Below are 11,350 nucleotides of genomic sequence, written 5' to 3' on the forward strand. Positions count from 1 at the left end.
TCCTCCCATGAGTACTGTATTCTCTTTTTTTTGTCATAGGAGTTGTCATTGGTATAGTACCAGTTTTTGTTGTGGACTTGCCTATTAAAAGACGCTCCTGTCACGATCCTCGTATTCTCCCTAATCGGAAGATATATCGAAATCACTCGATGACCAATACGCAGCAGGTTGACTGTTCCACATCATATTTATTTTAGATAGGAACGACAAAACAAAATAAATACGCAAAGGAGAAAGGTGACAGTTTCACAGGTGAAACGAAACACAGTGCAAAATACAATTACCCACAAATACCAAACACAAACACACCCCACTATATGGGACTCTCAATCAAAGGCAGATAGACAACACCTGCCTTCAACTGAGAGTCCCAACCCCAATTAACCAAACATAGACATACACCTACACATAGAAAACCTAACCTAGAACCTAACCCAACACTCACAACCCCACTATACCATAACCAAACATAACTCTGCCACGTTCTGACCAAATATAATACAAAAAATACCTAAGTATATGGTCAGGACGTGACAGCTCCCCTGTATATAGCCTCGTTATTGTTATTTTATTGTGTTGCTTTAAAAAAATATTTAAAAATTCTGCTTTAGTTTATTTAGTAAATATTTTCATAACTCTATTTATTGATCTGCGTTGTTGGTTAAGGGCTTGTAAGTAAGCATTTCACGGTAAGGTCAACACCTGTTGTATTCGGCGCATGTTACCTAGCTAGCTACCTAGCTAGTCCTTGTGTTATCCAGATAGCTATAAGCGTGCATGCTAACACCAACTAACTACATTTGCATATTTCCATTAGGTAACACCCAGTCTGTGTGCGTGGGCAAGTGCGCGTGGGCAATAACTCAATTTGCCCTCGCACTCCTTCTGAACAACACCATTTTTAGAAACTCTGGCAAATTGTAAAGTCTAAAAAACTCAGTCTACTGAGTCTGTTCGTAACATATTCTAGATTTGGGAACAGAAACTGTATTGAGATCATATGTTTAATTGATCCATCTCGCTGCAACTTTCTCCTACTGCCGGCCACTGAGCTTCCTCTCCCCACCATATTTTTCGGGGAGAGAAAACTCCAGTGAGACATTGGGGACATTTTTCTATCTGTGCTAACATAATAATAAGCTAGAGAATGTTTAGCTACATAGAAAATGAACAAACTTTACTCATAACGTTAACATGCAGGGTGTGCTCCGTTTGCATCACTTTCAATGGGGGACTTTCATGGTTCATCGTTATTGTGGCCAGCTTCACACATAGATGAGCCCAGCTAGCTAGCTAGTTAGCTAGCGAGAAGTGACAAGAGCAAGATAGAACAATGAGTTCCACCACTGGATGTTGGTAAACTATAATTACAAGTACCCCTCAAGATACAATTCATTTTAACTAGCCAAATCCTATGTAACACCTAGTAATTACATTGTACACTTGCAGATATTACTTGTATTTATCATCTCACTTGGATCGCACTTCCAGAAGCTTGAAAATGAGGGCCAGGTTGTTATGATGGGTAATGTACTGTATAAGTTCGTAAATTTAGTGGAAACCTGCCCATTTGTAACATGTATTCGTTGTTACACTTCTGGAATTACAGACAGCAATTACTACCAGTTACATGTTGGTATTACATTGTAATTATGAGTTGTTACATTTAGCTACAATACTAGTTAGTGTAATTACACATGTAATTACAGTGTAGTAAGGACCACTTAAAAGGAGGTGTTACCATCTTTTTCTTTGTCCAAATGAATTACTTTTAAAAAGGTGAGAGATAGGATTGGGGCAGATGAGTCATGGAACCATCTGTGCAATCGCTTAATTCATTACCTCTTTGAACCATTCATGAATTTGTTGTTTATCTGTCTACCAGACTTCCCTCATATAAAATATAGTGTCTTGGCAGTAGTAGACCTACATGTCTGTGTACCACAGATAGCTGACTATAATGTCTACGTTTACAGCTGTCATTGCTGATTCTGAATGATTTGTGTGTGTGTGTGGGTGTGTGGGAGTGTGTGGGTGTGTGTGTGTGTGTGTGTGTGTGTGTGTGTGTGTGTGTGTGTGTGAGATGTAAAATACTGTTTAATCTTTGTGCATATTTTTCTTATGTTTTACACTTATGTAGAAATGCTAATTATTCACAAGAGGAATTAAAATAAAGTGCAACTTTTCTGACCACACAGAACCCTTGACAAAATCTTAATGCCTGTGTTTAAGAATGCAATAACGAGGGTCATTTGCTGATAAATCTAATTTTATTTATTTATTTTATTTCACCTTTATTTAACCAGGTAGGCTAGTTGAGAACAAGTTCTCATTTGCAACTGCGACCTGGCCAAGATAAAGCAAAGCAGTTCAACACATACAACAACCCAGAGTTACACAGGGAATAAACAAAACATACAGTCAATAATACAGTAGAAAAAAAGAAAACAAAAATACTATATACAGTGAGTGCAAATAAGGTAAGTTAAGGCAATAAATAGGCCATGGGTGCGAAGTAATTACAATATAGCAATTAAACACTGGAATGGTAGATGTGCAGAAGATGAATGTGCAAGTAGAGATACTGGGGTGCAAAGGAGCAAGATAAATAAATAAATACAGTATGGGGATGAGATAGGTAGATAGATGGGCTATGTACAGGTGCAGTGATCTGTGATCTGTAATAACTGGTATCCAGGCAACACTGAGGAACAAATAATTACATTTTAGGAAAAGAGTAATAACTGAATCCCCATCAAGAGTCCAGAGGAGATTGCAGCCACAACTACTCTTAGTCAAAGTTCTTTATTTAGGACAGGGTCAGACCTTTCCACATAGCCTTCATTATATGCACCACCTCCATCTAGACAGAGAATGACCCAGTCAAAAATATATCTACTATTGATGTTCAAATTGAACGCTCCATCTCAGGTGACCTGCCACAGGAAGACACATGGCAGACAAGACAGTATGCATTGTCTACCAACCAGAGGGAGTAAATGACGGCATCAGAATTCTACTCCTCTCCTTTCACAGACATGTTCCATCAAACAGAAAATTGTCTGAGTGTATGACTAGAAAATAGTCACGTTTCATAACCCATCTGATATACAATTTCAATCTCTCCAATCTCCCATGACTCCATTCACAGCTGAAATGTTCACATGGATATATCAATCAGATGTCCTGCTGGGGAAAGTAATATACTCCTTCCACCAAGATAGCGTGAAGTGAACGGGCTATGCTGGGCATGGGCTGGAGAAAGCATTGATTCTACTCTGTCTTGTTCTGATGAATGCAATGCAGTGGTTCTGCTGACTGTCAAGTGGAAAACATTTCTAGCTGCTCAGAGAGGAGGAGAAAGCAGCTATTGAAATGTCTGATTACTCACAATCAGTATCTGAGCTCTGATTGTGTCCATCAGGCTGAACTGAGAACCCAAGAGAGAGTGCATATGTGAGGTGACTAAGCAGAGCAAAGGATCTAAGGATTTGGAAGCGTGAGTGCAAGAGAAACAGGACACGAAAGAGCCTAAGATCATGAGCTCTTTGATCAATCATTTCTGCTGCTTCCCCAGTGATTTTCAGCCAGGTCTGAAGTTGTATTTTTATCTGACACTGCGATTAAAAAAACATGAGAGAATTATACTCATGAAATATGATATGAAATTAGATAATATATAGTTTGGTCATTCATCAGGAATCTCTTCGGTCTCTGCAATCAATGTCAGATGATCTTGAGTTGGCCCGTTTGTTGACGTTAAGTAGAAAGACCATCTTGAGTAGAAAGTAAAGGATAAGATTGCTGGTATTGAACAGTGTGAAGAGTGCTATGATAAAGGGAAAAACAGGCAACGGCGAATGACTTCAATCTAGAAAAATAATAAAGACCAGGAAGAAATTAGCAGATGTGTTGTTTACTGTGAAAGACATACAGCAGAGTTATACAACATGAGACAGACTGAACTGGCATGATCTGATGATTGCATATATATAACATGTTTGCTTTTGGAAGCGTACCTGATTCAAATAAATTCATTGAAATCTTGTGGACAACAGAAAACATGTTAATTTAGCAGCTAAGTCATCAATTCTGACAGCAACCAAAAAGCCTTTGAATGTGATGGGATCATGGACAAATTATGCCATCCTTTCAGCCAGACAAAGCTGCTTTGCAATTATGTATTAGAAAACATGAAACACTAGTAGAAAATGAGTATGAGTAGTAGAGCTATGACTCTGTTGCAATGCTTGCTCTTATTTCAATCATGGAAAAATATGAAAATGATAATTAAAGAGTGTTTATTTCATATTAGGATTGTTTTCCCCATGGTCAGAGTAACGAACTATAGGTTTCCATGATACTGTAGTTTCTTAAATAGCACCATTAGTACTGAGCCTGTTTGACAGCCTGTTCTCGCCAGAAACAAACTGCTACTCGAACAAGATGTGTGCCTTGACAGACTGCACCCCAAAGGAATGACAAATCTAGGGTCTTTGTTGGACAAAGTAACACAGGAAGTTTTGCAAAGAACATTTAGTCCTGTTTTGTATGCAGCCCCGAAACTTCTATGTCACTTACGGTGCCTGCTACTGTAAGTGCATATTTTATAATTACATTATGTACAGTTGACTAGCATAGTACAGGTAACTGCCAAAATAAAGGAAACACGAGTAAATTAGGGATACAGTTAAGAACAAATTCTTATTTACAATCATGGCCTAGGACCAGTGGGTTAACTGCCTTGTTCAGGAGCAGAACAACAGATTTTTACTTTGTCAGCTCGGATTCAATCTAGCAACATTTCGGTTACTGTCCCAACGCTCTAACCGCTAGGCTATGTCTATTGCAACAACAGGGGCAGGCAAACGACAGGTCAAGACAGGCAGGGGCCGATAATCCAGAGTAGCGGCAAAGGTACAGGATGGCAGGCAGGCTCAGGGGCAGGCAGAGTGGTCAGGCAGGTGGGCTCAGAGTCAGGAGAGGCAAGGGTCAAAACCAGGAGGACTAGAAAAGAGAGACTGGGGAAAAACAGGAGCTGAGAAAATGCTGGTTGACTAGAACAAACAAGACGAACTGGCACAGACAGACAGAAAAGACAGGTATAAATACCCAGGGGATAAGTGGGGAAGATGGGCGACACTTGGAGGGTGAAGACAAGCACAATGACAGGTGAAACAAATCAGGGCGTGACAGAATTCTAGACACTTGTAGAATCTATGTCACAGTGCATTGAAGCTGTTTTGTCGGCTCGTAGTGGCCCAGTGCCCTATTAAGGCATTTTATGTTGGTGTTTCTTTTCTTTTAGTAGTTAGCTGTTTGCAGCTATTGTAAGTAAAATACACATTTGGTGGGTGCTTATATTTGTATTATACACATGTGTGAATTGGAAAGGTTTTTTTTCTATCCAAACTCCCCTGAGACACCCTCAGAGAGTGGGGCTCACAGCCAAGGTCTGCCATAATCAACAGTGAATATTGAGCAATTAGGGTTCAAGTGCCTTGCTCAATTGATAGATTTTTCACCTTGTCGGTTTAGGGATTCAAACTGGCAGCCTTTCGGTTATCTGGCCCAACGCTCTAACCACTAGGCTACCTGCTGCCTAGGCTGCCTATTCTGTACTCGGCATGAGGTTGAATTTAATTGAAGAGCACTGCACTCAGTTTTAGTACATTTTAATATACTGAGCAGTCAACGTTTTACACGCAGAATCTTTGAATCTCCCCTTTGTTCAATTGCAACAACGTGTTCTCTGCCTCTATGTGAATATCCTCAGGAAACTGACAAAACTTCTTTTTTTTAACACTGCTTCCCTGCTCTCATTCAGTCATACAGACCTTCCCTCCTTGAAAGAACAGGCTCTCTCAGCAGGGTAACAAGTTCTTGTCTCTGATGGAGTGTTGAGAGTTTTATTTGGGCTCCTGAGTGGTGCAGCGGTCTAAGACACTGCATCTCATTGAGGCATTAGAGGCATTACTACAGACCCTGGTTTGAATCCAGGCTGTATTACAACCGGCTGTGATTGGGAGTCCCATAGGGCGGCGCACAATTGGCCCAGTATCGTCCAGATTTGGCCGGTGTAGGCTGTCATTGTAAATAATAATTTGTTCTTAACTGACTTGCCTAGTTAAATGAAGGTTAAATAAAAAATAAAAAAAATGTAATGGTGAATAGTAAGTGGATGATGCATCATGTGGTTTAAATGGACTCAAAATGTGCAGTTTCACACTGGGCAACTGAGAAAAAAACAGTAGATGCACACATGTCACATACAGTCAATAACTTCTGTGAGAAATAACAACCCCTATTAGGAGACAAACATCAATTGTTGAAAGCCATTAAAACCGACTGTTTTGAATCGGGGTACACAGGGTCATTGGCGTCTTTACTGTACCAACCTGGACTCAGGGGTAGAATACTAAATGTTCTGAGACCAGTTTGCAGCAACATAGCAAACAAAAATCCAGGACACTCAAATTAGTGTGATATGTTACGTTTGGTATAGTATGTATTCATTTCTGGATGTCGAGCATCCATTTTGTAGGATATGTTGCAAATTACAATTAGTATGATACAGTTGAAGTCGGAAGTTTACATACACTTAGGTTGGAGTCATTAAAACTCGTTTTTCAACCACTCCACAAATTTCTTGTTAACAAACTATAGTTTTGGCAAGTCATTTAGGACATCTACTTTGTGCATGACACAAGTACTTTTTCCAACAATTGTTTACAGACAGATTATTTCACTTATAATTCACTGTATCACAAAAAAATTGTAGACTTCCACAAGTCTGGTTCATCCTTGGGAGCAATTTCCAAACACCTGAAGGTACCATGTTCATCAGTACAAACAATAGTACGTAAGTATAAACACCATAGGACCACGCAGCCGTCATACCACTCAGGAAGGAGACGCGTTCTGTCTCCTAGAGATGAACATACTTTGGTGCAAAAAGTGCAAATCAATCCCAGAACAATAGCAAAGGACCTTGTGAAGATGCTGGAGGAAACAGGTACAAAAGTATCTATATCCACAGTAAAACGAGTCCTATATCGACATAACCTGAAAAGCCGCTCAGCACGGAAGAAGCCACTGCTCCAAATCCGCCATAAAAAAAGCCAGACTACGGTTTACAACTGCACATGGGGACAAAGATCTTACTTTTTGGAGAAATGTCCTCTGGTCTGATGTAACTGTTTGGCCATAATGACCATCGTTATGTTTGGAGGATAAAGGGGGAGGCTTGCAAGCCGAAGAACACCATCCTAACCGTGAAACATGGGGGCGGCAGCATCATGCTGTGGGGGTGTTTTGCTGCAGGAGGGACTGGTGCACTTCACAAAATAGGTGGCATCATGAGGCACAAAAATGATGTGGATATATTGAAGCAACATCTTAAGACATTAGTCAGGAAGTTAAAGCTTGGTCACAAATGGGTTTTCCAAATGAACAATGACCCCAAGCATACTTCCAAAGTTGTGGCAAAATGGCTTAAGGACAACAAAGTCAAGGTATTGGAGTGGCCATCACAAAGCTCTGACCTCAATCCCATAGAAAATGTGTGTGCAGAACTGAAAAAGTGTGTGTGAGCAGGGAGGCCTTCAAACCTGATTCAGTTACACCAGCTCTATCAGGAGGAATGGGCCAACAATTCACCCAACTTATTGTGGGAAGCTTGTGGAAGGCTACCTGAAACGTTTGACCCAAGTTAAACAATTTAAAGGCAATGCTACCAAATACTAATTGAGTGTATGTCAACTTTTGACCCACTGTGAATGTGATGAAAGAAATAAAAGCTGAAATAAATAATTATCTCTTATTATTCTGTCATTTCACATTCTTAAAATAAAGTGGTAATCCTAACTGACCTAAGACAGGGAATTTTTACTAGGATTAAATGTCAGGAATTGTGAAAAACTGAGTTTTAATGTATCTGGCTAAGGTGTATGTAAACTTCGGACTTCAACTGTATGTTACGAATTCCAATTAGTATGATATGTTACGAATTCCAATTAGTATGATATGTGACGAATTACAATTAGTATGATATGTAACGAATTACAATTAGTATGATATGTAACGAATTACAATTAGTATGATATGTAACGAATTACAATTAGTATGATGTGTTCCAAAATCCAATTTGTTGTGACTAACGTTAGCTAGGCTATGGGTTAGGGTTAGGGTTAGGTTAAAGGGGATAAGGTTAGGGTTAGGGGAAGAGTTGGCTGACATGCTAAGTAGCTATAAAGAAATAAGCGATTGCAAAGTTGCTAATTAGCTAAAATGCAAAAGTTGTCTGTGATGAAGTTTGAAAACGCAACCTTTGGGTTGCTAGATGTTTGCCGTCCTCCCTCCCTAAAATAACGCTTGTCTGCCATTTGTCATTGGTGTTACTCACACCTTAAATGACAATTCTGGCATTCCATAATGTTTTTCCGTCAAATCAATTTGCGCATGTAATCAAGGAGATAAATGGTAATGGTAATTTGAAGAAAGGTTTTTATTATTTTATTTTAACATAGTAAGGGACGGTATGTATAAAGTTTTATCTATACTGTTTTTGCTGTAACGTCAACAATAATTGAAGGTGAGTCATCAAAATGTAATAGTTATTTCCTTAGAATGTTTACTTTTGAATAAAATTACAATTAGGTTGGTAAAATACCAATAATCTGTGCTGTTACATTGCACATAATGTAACACCAATGACTTGACACGTCATTATCAGAATCAACTTCAACCATTTATTACATTTTAAAACTGAAAATGCCATGGAATATGTTACAATTTCTCTCCCGACACCCAATTGAAATACAAATGGAAGATTTTTGCAGTTTCCCTGCGTTGTCTGTATAGCTTGTGTTTCTCTGCTGCACACAATTTGTTCATACCTGACAAAATAAATACATAGGATTTGGTTAAGATGCTTTAATTTACCATACTGAATGCTTTTGTGTTGATAGGATATTTGTAGGAACTTGATAATAACTTGCATAAACAAAAATGTAATTGAATCTTAATTGTTTTGTTAATAATTCTGTTTTCCTTTACATACAAAGGATAAACACCAATGACACATTTGATTTAGACACATGAAATTACCAAAGATATTTTTTAATTGGTAGTATATGAAGAGTGTGCAGACTCACCATGTCATGCATGTGTGTAGGAACGGACCAAGGCGCAGCGTGAGTATTGTTCCACATCTTTTATTAGAATCATACAAAAACCTCAACATAGAAAAAAGAAACTAGAACACAACATAGAACAAATAAACTAGAATAAACCCCCCAGTCACGCCCTGACCTACTCTACCATAGAAAATAAGAGCACTCTATGGTCAGGACGTGACACACCATGTGCTTCCATAAATGTCCCCCCTCAATAAACCATTTGCCACAGGATGTACTTTTTAGGATTTTTTATGTTAAAAAATATATATAATAATTTGCAGAGAACACCAATGACATTACATTTCGGGACAGGTATTCCTTTTTCATTATTGTCACATGTGCTCCCTCTCCGGCCTCTAGGTCACCGGGCTGCCTGTTATGGCGCACACCTATCACCATCGTTGCGAGCACCTGCATGTCATCAGACTCACCTGGACTCGATCACCTCCCTGATTTACCTTTCCTATATATGTCACTCCCTTTGGTTCCTTCCCCAGGAGTTATTGTTTCTGTTCCAGTGTCATGTCTGTGCCTTGTTTGTGTTTCTTGTTTTGTATTTAGTTGCATTATTTATTAAAACACTCACTCCCTGAACTTGCTTCCCGACTCTCAGCGCACTCGTTAACATTATTCTTTGGTTATCTATTCAGTAAATATAAGGCTTTTGTTCAATTCATGACATTCAAAATAATATATAGGTTGACGACATCCGATCCTCGTTTGTTAAGTCAAACGACACCGCTGGTCCTGCTCACATTGCCCTACCCTATGCTTTGACCTCTTTCTCCCCTCTCTCTCCAGATGGAATCTTGCGACTTGTGACGGCCGGCCGCCCAACAACCTGCCCGCTTGACCCTATCCCCTCCTCTCTTCTCCAGACCATTTCCGGAGACCTTCTCCCTTACCTCACCTCGCTCATCAACTCATCCTTGACCGCTGGCTACGTCCCTTCCGTCTTCAAGAGAGCGAGAGTTGCACCCCTTCTCAAAAAACCTACACTCGATCCCTCCGATGTCAACAACTACAGACCAGTATCCCTTCTTTCTTTTCTCTCCAAAACTCTTGAGCGTGCTGTCCTTGGCCAGCTCTCTTTCTATCTCTCTCAGAATTACCTTCTTGATCCAAATCAGTCAGGTTTCAAGACTAGTCATTCAACTGAGACTGCTCTTCTCTGTGTCACGGAGGCTCTCCGCACTGCTAAAGCTAACTCTCTCTCCTCTGCTCTCATCCTTCTAGACCTATCTGCTGCCTTTGATACTGTGAACCATCAGATCCTCCTCTCCACCCTCTCCGAGTTGGGCATCTCCGGCGCGGCTCACTCTTGGATTGCGTCCTACCTGACAGGTTGCTCCTACCAGGTGGCGTGGCGAGAATCCGTCTCCGCACCACGTGCTCTCCCCACTGGTGCCCCCCTGGGCTCAGTTCTAGGCCCTCTCCTATTCTCGCTATATACCAAGTCACTTGGCTCTGTCATATCCTCACATGGTCTCTCCTATCATTGCTACGCAGACGAAACACAATTAATCTTCTCCTTTCCCCCTTCTGATAACCAGGTGGTGAATCGCATCTCTGCATGTCTGGCAGACATATCAGTGTGTATGACAGCTCACCACCTCAAGCTGAACCTCGGCAAGACGGAGCTGTTCTTCCTCCCAGGGAAGGACTGCCCGTTCCATGATCTCGCCATCACGGTTGACAACTCCATTGTGTCCTCCTCCCAGAGTGCTAAGAGCCTTGGCGTGACCCCGGACAGCACCCTGTCATTCTCCGCTAACATCAAGGCGGTGACCAGATCCTGTAGGTTCATGCTCTACAATATTCGCAGAGTACAACCCTGCCTCACACAGGAAGCAGCGCAGGTCCTAATCCAGGCACTTGTCATCTCCCGTCTGGATTACTGCAAACTCGCTGTTGGTGGGGCTCCCTGCCTGTGCCATTAAACCCCTACAACTCATCCAGAACGCCGCAGCCCGTCTGGTGTTCAACCTTCCCAAGTTCTCTCACGTCACCCGCTCCTCCGCACACTCCACTGGCTTCCAGTTGAAGCTCGCATCTGCTACAAGACCATGGTGCTTGCCTACGGAGCTGTGAGGGGAACGGCACCTCCGTACCTTTAGGCTCTGATCAGTCCCTACACCCAAAGAAGGGCACTGCGTTCATCCACCTCTGGC

This window comes from Salmo trutta, chromosome 15 (assembly GCF_901001165.1).
Source record: "Salmo trutta chromosome 15, fSalTru1.1, whole genome shotgun sequence".
NCBI classification, from domain to species: domain Eukaryota; kingdom Metazoa; phylum Chordata; class Actinopteri; order Salmoniformes; family Salmonidae; genus Salmo; species Salmo trutta.